The sequence below is a fragment of the Larimichthys crocea genome, chromosome III (assembly GCF_000972845.2).
Source record: "Larimichthys crocea isolate SSNF chromosome III, L_crocea_2.0, whole genome shotgun sequence".
Classification (NCBI taxonomy): domain Eukaryota; kingdom Metazoa; phylum Chordata; class Actinopteri; family Sciaenidae; genus Larimichthys; species Larimichthys crocea.
The window spans coordinates 29,786,083-29,796,753 of record NC_040013.1 but is presented as its reverse complement, the minus strand read 5'-3'; the positions used below and the strand labels follow the sequence as shown (position 1 = coordinate 29,796,753).

General features: G+C 39.8%; 1 protein-coding gene across 2 annotated transcripts in view; it reads right to left on the bottom strand.

The window, feature by feature from the left end:
- Nucleotides 1–4,911: 4,911 nt before the first annotated feature.
- Nucleotides 4,912–10,671, bottom strand: part of stpg2 (sperm-tail PG-rich repeat containing 2) — a 58,128-nt gene continuing 52,368 nt past the window's right edge. The window contains exon 13 of one of the 2 annotated variants that reach the window (XR_003461636.1): nucleotides 4,912–5,133. The gene's annotated coding sequence lies outside the window, so the exon portion shown is untranslated. The remainder of the gene's footprint in view (nucleotides 5,134–10,671) is intronic. The other variant, XM_019276015.2, reaches the window with a different exon arrangement.

Below are 10,671 nucleotides of genomic sequence, written 5' to 3'. Positions count from 1 at the left end.
CAGCTTCTTCAGCCACCATTTTCAAAATGCCAATGGTCCCTCCCCTTCTGCTACGTAGACAAAATGGCAGCCACTGATCTTGAAAATACAGGACTTACTAATAGGCGTGCATGCAAAAGGCTTTGAAGTCTAACAGCAGATAGTTACAGGAATTAAATAGTATAACAAAATCTGCATGAAAGTTTGTCCTACTTCTTACAATTCAATGCTTTGTCATTGTTTTGTCAAATTGTACTCGTGTATTTATTTCTCCAAGATAAAAGCCAAAACTTGATCAGCAGCAGCCAAAAATCACTGGGTGGTGGCGCATCAATTTTGGATACAGAGTGACTGAAATGAAAAACATTTCAAAAAAGAAACTCCATCTGCCAAAAATCAAGGTTTTGAAAGTGCATTGTTGTGACACTGATGTAAATTATGTATCTCATGTCAGTACTTCTGGCTTTTATAATTATGGTCACAAAAGGCAGTCTTCATTTACTGGTAATCCTGAAATCATCACACATGATTGCACAACCACATACGAACATATTAACAGATACAATCCAAGTGCGGCTGGGGGGGAAACAAATTCTGATTACTAACAGCCAAATTAAATAATCAGAGAGGAAAGAAAAGAAAATCACATCTTCCACATTGGCTGGATGTGAAATAATGAAATCCTCTTGACCTTCAATCTGTTTGGTGCCTTGAAGCCCTCCATGCCACCTCTGTCCATCAATCTCACATGGAGAGATAGAGAAAAGGATTAACTTCATATTTCTTTTCAAGTACATGCTGCTTTGCGTTTCCACAGAAACATTATTATCTTGGTATCTGCCTCAAGCTTCAGAAAATGACATTATCATCACTCTTGGACACAATTTCACAACAAGATGGACTCAGTTCTGCAGGTATCATGTCCGTGCATAGCAAATGAGTTTCTCTGCAGAAATGTTTGTCCTCTGTCTTCCACAAAGAACTTTGCTATCCACTGGTTCAGCTTCATTAACATTTCTCAGCTGATCAGATTTTGCCAATGTTTATTTTTTGATAATTCTGCTAATTCCTACTAGTATTTTGGATCCACTAAGATCTTTCTTACCCCGTGATCTAAAATCAAACATTGTAACCACACACACACCGAGGCATCCATGCTACCCTGACACACACTCACCTCTCTGTTGTATATCATTAATTAATATGATTTGTTCTCCCATCTGTTTTCATCATTTCCATTATTCAAACAGTCTTCTGAGCATCCCCCAGCAAATAGCACTACTGTTGTTTGTTGTTTTGACTCTCCGTGTGATCTAAAATGAACTTGGTTTCTAACTGAAGAGTTCCATCTGTCATCTATCTAACATGAAAGAGTCCAAAAAGAGCTTTTTTATACGTGAACGGCAGATGAAAGTCGTGTTGGAAAGGGGAATCCGCATAACCTGAACTTCAAAACGCACATGCACAAAGTCATGTTCAAAAACTTGATGTTTGACTTTTCCCAGCCGTTCAGAAAAGAAAGGGCATGTTTGCATCAGTCAGGAGTGCGATGATGTTGCAGAAGTTGAGTCTTGTTTCTGTGGAGAATCAGGTAAAATGTTTGCAGAACATTCAAAGAAAAAAACACTAATCACTATATGCTAATCAGGCTACTGTTTGTTATTCTTTGTCACAACACAACCTTGCGTGACAAGCCGCTTTGATAATCACACTGAGATAAACATAGAAGACTGCAAATGAAATCAGACCTCTATTCTTTAAAAACAGTCTCCTGATGAGGAAAAACAGAGAGAGAGAGCAGACTAATGAAAAAAAAATGAAGATGATGTGCAGCATAGAGCCGGGAAGAGTGACATACCAGAAAATATTAAATGACAAGAACATACATACCATGCATAGATGATTTAGAGAAAATAAATCAAGGATAATTTTGATTTCTGTTCCTCATATGTGAGGATTTGCTGCTTTACAAAACAAGAAATATAAAGCTCCAGGCCAGTCCGGCTGCTCAGTTTTAGCAAAAAATAATGACTCTTGTCATTGTTGGACTAGATACTGGCCAAATAGGTGCCATAGGTGATAAAAAACACTTTAAATGATGAAAACTTTACACTGGCCCTGAATAGTTTCTACAGTACAGCTCATTTTCGACTATTTTCTGCAGCAGAGAGAGGGGGGGTGCCTTGCAGCAAAGGGCCCAGGCTGGAATCAAACGTGGTGAACCAAGTAAGCTACCAGGGCGCCCCTAGTGCTGTTAATTGAGCTGATAAATACCAGAGGTCTGGCCCATTATGCCTCATTATGTAACATTTCTGCCATAAAATAACAGATTTTAAATCATTTTGTGCTACACTGACTTGTAATCAGGTGAATGTGTCTCTGTCATTCCTACTCTGTTCCCCTTACGCCTGTTCTTGCGCTTTGTAACTTTGTGTTCCGGGTACGATCTCCCACAAGAGGTATGTATTGTAATGCTTTATGTCACCAGATCATACACCACCAACTGTTTGACTGATTTTAGTGAAACTGCATCATTAATGGAGAATATTCTGGTCTTCCCTCTGACGTCCTCCAGTTACTCTGCCTTTAGAGTTTCCTGAGGACAGTAAAGTAAACTATAGCTGCTGTAGTTAGCTCAGTTTGTTAGCCGGGCTGCACAGACTGTGAGCTCCAAGCACCAGGGCAATGTTTGTACCATAGTTGCTTTAGACCACTAGGAAGAGGAGGTTTTCAGCACTGGATGGTATGGTTATTAATCTAGTCATCAGCAACTTTTATTATAGTACATCTTACGGTATTGTCCTGACCCAGACTCATATGATCAGCGACTGAGCAGCTGTTTTCATAATCATCTAGATCTGTTTTTACATTGTTACGCTACTGTTACACTATCTCAACCTTACACGTACAAACAGAATGTCTCTCCGAAGATTCACTACTTTGCATGATTTGCCATCATACAACACTCCTGCTATCTGTTTGATAACGAGTCCTGATAATGACACCGAGATGAATGTGGCGTCAGAATGTGGAAATGAAATCAGGCATCTATTCTTGAACTACAATGCCCTGATAGGGAAAGACAGGGGGAGAACGAGGGGAGGGAGAGCGGCGAAAGGAAGAGAGAGCAAAGGTAAATTAGATTGAAAAGGGAGAGAGAAGGCTGGGCAGCAGAATGTGGAAGAAATAGAAATAAATCAAAAGTGTGAAAAAGAAATGATTTACTGAGGTAAGATGGGAAAAAAAGAGAGAGAAGCAAGGGGAGGCAGTGAGGGAGGGAGGGAGCTCTGAAGAGGAAATCAGCTGCTTTCTAATGGGCACTGATTACATCTCCTCCTAAATGTCAAGTACATTTCCATTTAAAGTGCCTTGCTGCTTAAAAAGGCATGAAGAGAGGCACACCCAGACCACACACACACACACACACACACACACACACACACACACACGTGGGCTGATACATATAGTCACACAGTCCGCAGATGCACAGTCACATACATTAATGTAAACACATGTAAGCAAACAACACAAAAATATACATAGACAGTTGATTCGCTATCTGAATGCAGACTGCTGGTGTGTGCGAGAACATGTGTGCATTTCTTTAAACATCCCTCTTTGTGTGTCTGTGAATCATCCCAAAGTGACACAGTAGCCGGAGTACACCTTAGGCTCATCAATAAAATCCACACATGCACGCACACTTCTTTATCCTTCATTTCAACCCGCCCTCAAATCTGCTCCGAACCAATGAGGCGTGTCCTCCCACCGGGGTTCGGTAATGACTGCCAATCAGGATCACCGTAGCTGTGCCCAACAGCAAAGACCAGGAAGATAGATGAGTGGCCCTGAGGCCCCTGCTGCACTAGAGCGAACAGAGCTTAGGGATGGATTCAATATGTCACAATAACATACACATGCACCAACGCTCCCACGCACACAACCACACACACGCAGAAAAAAATCTGTGTGTGTGTGTGTGTGGCTCCAAACACAAGAATATGTCCTCGCAGTGTCTTATCTTCTCACTCTCATATGCACAGCACAGGAAACTCACAGGCATTCATGAATATGAATCATCACAAAAAGTTGCAGAAACATGTAGGAGCTTTTAAATGAAATACAGTGTGTGTGGGCAGCTGTTCTTAGAGAATGTCCGGTTATTCAGTGAGGTCACCACAGAAATAAAGTATAAAGTCAGATGATTTGTCATTTACCAACTAACTTTTCAAATGCCATTTCAGTGTTGTAAAATGGCAAACCAAATAATGTTCAATTAATAAACTTTTAGACAACAGATTTACACTCGTCTCTTTATTAGTTATACTCGTTAAATCTGTTGTTTTTGTCTAATTGATTGGCCTCCCATGCTCATGAGTCTGTATAATTCACCCTCTCTTTCTATATTTTTGGATGCATTACCTGTTTGTGCTATTAATGCATCAATTAAAAAAATGTCCAGCCTGTGGACAAATGATATATCTATCCCTATAGATACATAGCAGTGGCTTATAGGCTGAAAACTTTTGTTTGGCTTGATAGTGTTTAGTTGCTGTAGTTGTTGTTTATGCCACATGTAGACTCGTGTTAATAGCAGCCACAGTTTCATTGCATCCAATACTAGGGCTGAATGATGTGCACAAACAAAATCATATTGTGGTTATGTGAAAGATACTATGATTGCATTACGAGGCACGGTTTTCATTTCCCCTGAATAGTAAAATGGATGATGTGATTTTGACTTATAATTGTTGTGTCACATCAACATAATCTTATGTAACATAACATGACACATCCGTTGACACCTTGAGGTTGTGAGGAAAGGGAGGGGGGTACATGCATTTGAAACCCATGTGAACTGTCTGACTCTTCCAGGATTATCACCTGAAAAAAAGTGGCTTTAATTACAGGCTTTGTGATGAAATCTACTGTATTTTATTCGTTGGCTTGATTTCCAGGATGAATTGAAGTGTGAGCGTGTAAAAATTGTTTTAATTAATCCATCTCCCCTCCTTGAGTAACTGCTGTGTCTCATACAGTCCCCGAGCAGTCCAAGGAAGCTGCACAGCGGCCATGTCAGAGGATGTTTGTTGTTCTCGCTGAGCAGCACTTCTGAAATGTGTCCTGGGAGGAAGTAGCCATACTTAGCTTTTCCTGGACAAAAACAGAGGAAAAAATACTCACGAGAGGTATTGTTAATAGTTACAGACTACTTTAAAAACAAAGATTAATACTGCATTTTTAGATAAAAAAGAAAAAAAAAACGTTAGTATCATTGACTTGGCTGAATAACAGTCGCAATTTTCGCCTTTCTTGTGGTGCCAGGCTGTGAATGCTAGACCAAAACTTGACCTTTGATGTAAGCTGATATTTGTAACCTTGCATAGAGCGATTGCAAATACACTGGTTTGAACTGTTACCCTCCAGGAAACAATCAGATCCACAAAAACATGCACCACAAGATTCATGAACAGTTTTTGAACTCTGTGCTGAAAGCAAACCAGAACACATCACAACGTGATAAAATGCAATTATATGCAATACTTATCTTGCATATGTTGGCATGAATATGTATGAGATATAATGTCTGTGGATTTCGCTGTATGTTTGTACTATGACAATAAAGAAATCCTAATCTTAGTCCATTTTTCATTGAATTGCCTGTTTTCATTGTTAATCTTTGGATGTTGACTGACCTCACCGTCTTTGCCGAAAGGCAAATGCAGTCACAGCAGCCAAGTGCACATCAGGTGGATGTGTCACCCCTTCTGTGCACTGCAACTTCCCAAGCATCAGCCAAGAGACATTATTTAACATTTACTAATTGGTATAAACAAACAACAACTACAAAAAAAAATCCCACTGTGAATCAATTTATCTTCTTAGAAAATGGCCTTAAATTGAGTATCACTGCAGTATGTGCTTCGAAGTATTGATAGTTAGAAATATAAGCAGCCAAAAGAGGAAACACACTGTCTTTTGAAATTACTGCCCTCTTACTGAGGTCAGCAGAGAAAATTTACTGGGCAAGAGTTAATCTTAATGAGGGAGACAATTTGTCTCAGACAAGAGTTAAATAATTTATCAGTAACTTGCAGCGATGGTGGAAAGTGAAGAAAAAAGAGGAGGAGAGATGGGGAGGAGAGTGTGTGTGAAAGAAAATGAAGACGTTGATGAAGCAATATGTGTGTGTGCATTTATGTTTGTAAGAGGGAAATGGAAGAGATTTGAAGTAGTTTAGCAAGTGTATGAAATATATTTAATTTGAGATTTCCTTTGCCCAGCTAGTGTCTGGCAGTGTGTGAAATGTGTCTGCATTTTTTAGCTTTTTTAATTAATCAGTCGATCACTCCATGCACCTATAACAACAAAGCAGTTTTCTGTTACATACAGTAAATGTTGGTACAGAATGAGAGGAAACACAAGGAGCAAAGACTTACTTCAATCAAACCAGGATATTAAGTGACACAGTTTACGTCTTAGACCGCTGGTCCACCAGGATGACTGTATAGAAAACTAAGCATCATCATTTCCATGTAATATACAACAAACATTTAAGCTGAGTAATTCTTTGGTGAATTTCATCTCCGCCCAAGCCTCAAACAGCTGTCTGACAAGTTTTACAACATGAAATACCCATAACGCCCTTGTGCACTACGTTAGGGAAAGAATTATCCACAGTGGCTCCAAGCCTAAAGGTATACACCTTTAACGCAGGGAGAAGTTCAGCAGTGACTGGCACCGATTGAGACCCTGTCTCGTTCTTCTCACTGTATCTAAATGAAGCCTCACCGTCTGTTCTGCCCTTGTCAGCACTTGTTAACCTCCGCATTGATTCTTCTGCACTTCTGTACATCTCCTTTAATTAAAGACATCGGCTAATCTGGCTTTCACCGAGCTGTATTTGCGAGCGTGAAGCTGTCATCTCAAGATGATTGTGGCTAAATATAGTACTTTACATTTACATGTATTGACAAGATGAGTTATAAGGTCAGCAGAGGATTGATAAAACTAGTTTGACCTCTGAGTGAGTTTGATTAATGACATTCTCTACTTTCACATACATGTACCACAAAAGAAATTTTGCTTTTAATGACATTCATTGTGAAAGTAAAAGTAAAAAAAAACCCTCACAAACCACTCTTACGGCATAATGCATAATTCCACTGTCCATCTACAAGCTCCAAATACGACAAAATATACTGCATCCATCTAAATCTTTGACATGGTTTGTGCACATTAGAGCAACTGTCTCCTGCTACCAAGATTGTAAGTTAAAGAAAATCTATAGAGACAATTTTAATGAACTACACTATTTACTTAAAAAAAAAATACCCAAAACAAGTTAAAATACAAACTACAGGTACGGCCTTAAACCCTGTCTTTGTCATAGCATTTAAGTGCCACCATGGGAAACCATTTAAAAAGCACTGGATGATGTAAAATAAATGTCAGCTCGAACAAACAATGAAATCTCTTTGCTCAATCTTATTTTACAACATCTTACCCTATTAAGAGCAAATACAGAAGATATTATAAAAGAAAGAAATAAAACAAACGCATCGCCATTGTGCATTTTTACTGTAATCTGTTTACAAAAAAACTAAGTTCATCATGGAATATGAATATTAATTTCATGCTTGGTTTGGCCAAAAAATTATAAAATTGCTAACATATTTGGACAACATATGCTCAACCAATTACCTTACAGGATCAGTTATTTCCTGGAAACAAACTGCAGATCTAGCAGCTGCTGACTGTGTTTCATGTATAGTCCCAATGTAACAATAAAAACACTGATCAACATGCCCCTGTTATACAATTATCATGAGATCTCTCAGGGACAGCTTCAAGGATTGGCAGAGCTAATTAGATTTAATAATGGCTCAACAACAGAGATAGAGTGCTTTAGTGAATTAGGTAATAAAAATGCCTTTCTGATGCCTGGGTACAAAGACAATAGCCGTCATGAGGGGGACAGAGTAAGGACACAATACGTCTTCATCCCACAGCAGACATCTGTAAGTGACGGTGCTTGGTGCTGTGTGAGAGATGAGATGAGAACAGAACAGGAAAAAGGACCCATTTGAGCATCGATCACTTTTATGCCCCTGGTCTGTTTGCATATTTTAGACCTATAAACAACATGAATGATGTGCCGTGTAATGCACCGTAATCGAGATTTATTCAATCTTGGGTGGAAGGGGGAGAGGGGAGGAGATATTCACAATCCCAGAATCAGGAGGGGCTGTTGTGGCTGTGTGTGTTCACTTGTGTGTGTGCACTGTGATTTATTTGATTTAATTAGATCGCCGATGTAAAACAGCTCGCAGGGAAAAAAAAAAAGGTAAAGACGAGTGCCGAGGGAGGCATAAATAACACCAGGCTCTTTCCCCTTCCTCTGTGCCTTTCTTTCCTCCTCTGCCTCTCGTTTGCTTTCAGCTCTCTGATCTCTCCTCTGCCCGTACACAATCTCCCATTTTTCTCTATCCCCCCACTAGCCTCTCTTTACTTCATCCTGTTTTTCTTTGCTTTCTTCTGTCTCCATTTTGCTCTTTATCTTACCATCCTCTCTCTCTACCCCCTGCCCTTCCCTCTCTCTTTCTCTCTCTCTCTCTCTCTCTGTCTCCCTCTGCTCCGCTCCCAGCTGAATAATGATAGGGGGTAAACACCTCATTAGGTTAAAAGGCCCATAGGAGCAATCAGAGACATTGTACTCAGTCGAACCTGTTACTCTGAACGCTCACAGAGACATTTTGAACACAGCAGGACAAGGAAGGAAAGTGGGCAGGGGGTGGAACGAGTCATTGAATGGAAAGGTTATTTAAAACCAGATATGACCAAATTGCAAGACAAAAAGATTTCACTGCTTAGAGTTATGTGTGCATCTGCTGCTTAAACACCTCGTGTTGCTTTCTTTCTTTGTCTTTAAGGACCGAGAACACACACATTCACACACAGCCATGAATAGCTGATTTATGGACAGTGATCAGCAGAGAAGAGGAGCATAAATCTACACTCTCCAGTAGTAACGGCCAGTAAAAGTGGTTTATCTGACACTCTGAACCGCCCGCATCACATCGCACCAGCCAGCCATCTCTGCCTCTCCGATATGAGACGTACAAGGTCAAGAACTTCACTTCAGCTTTCAGATGTTTTCCCGTACACTTTCTTTGAGGAACTTGTCCTCCCTCAGTTTTTCAGTAAATCAAATACATACATCCACACTGATATTAAAAACTACTGGTCAGTGGTATAGACCATTAAGGGATAGTACTTATGCACAGTCAAGTGAGAGAAGCAGACATAGGTCCTGGCATGTAGTAAAGCACTGCTGTGGACAGGGTCAGCAGAAAAATGTGTTTTAGCCACATAAAAAATGCGGTCCACCTGAAATAAAATCAATATCGTTTAACTGTACGCTATAGTGAGCATATTCTCACTGCTTTAATTCTGCAGCCCAGTTGGGCTTAAGTGTAGGTATGCACAAGATCTACGATTGAGACAATGTGGATTTACAGTGTTTCCTGATGGGCAGTAAGAGATGCTGTTAGCTCATGTGAGCTCAGTTTATTAGCATGAGTGCATGCATGAGTGCGGCTGTCCATACTCAGACAGTGCTGCACTCTGAAAACCGAAGGCGCTGCTAGGCAATGTTGCTTTAACAAGCTACAAATACCTGAGTGTAAAAACAAGTAGCCGTTGGTTTACATGAGGTCATCCGGTGCACTATTTATCGGCCAGCAGCAGTCGTTACTAAGAGATTGCTGGGAAATCAGTAGTGACACTCTTATTTTCAGTCATTAAGCATAATAGCTGAAACCGGGTGCTGACTGAAGATTCATATTTACTACTACTACACATATTGCTATGAGAGTTGTATCAGTCTTAACTATGTGGTTACTTTTCTCTCACCCCTCTTCCTGACTGTCTAGCCTCTCTCCTCACACTGGGCGTTTCAAAGCATCAGAACATTGTACACTAAATATTTCATGCTGTAGTCACACATCAGATCTCTCCTACACATGCTGAGTTAAAATCTAGTCAAAGGAATCAAATAACACCACTATAGATAGGCTAGCACACCTAAAATCCATGCTTGTATATATGAGATTTTAACCTCTCAGGTGCCTCTTTTGGGTTTGGATGTGTTTTCCTGTCCAGTATGTTGTGCAACATGTGAATGTGTATGAAACAAAAGGGGAGGGTAATTTGATTAATGAGCAAAGCATAGCTGTGTGCAACGAAACATAAGTTATGAGTCTTCTATATGACTTTCACACCTGTATCAGCACAAATATACATAATGAATGGCCTTATCGTTTATGCATGCCAAGCAATAATGTGCAGCTGTGAATCTTTAGCAATTCTAAGAACATTTTTCCAATTGTCTCATTCGCTGGACCTCTGTCATTAAATAAAACGTGATTTCTGACAATCCTGGAAGTTAAGACGTAGACTGTGTGAGTTCAAAACAAGCTTTAGGCATGTGATCCTGTGCTACCACTTATCTGGCTCTCCTGTTGTTAATCAATACAAGCAGTACACTAAAATTATATAGTAGAACCGTCCCATCATTTTTAATATTTGTTCTATTTATGTCAGATTGGATCTGTTAATCGCTGCTTTAGGAAAACAAAGTGCCCTTTTTTAAGAATAACATGCTTTGGAAAGCCCAGGCAATATTCACAT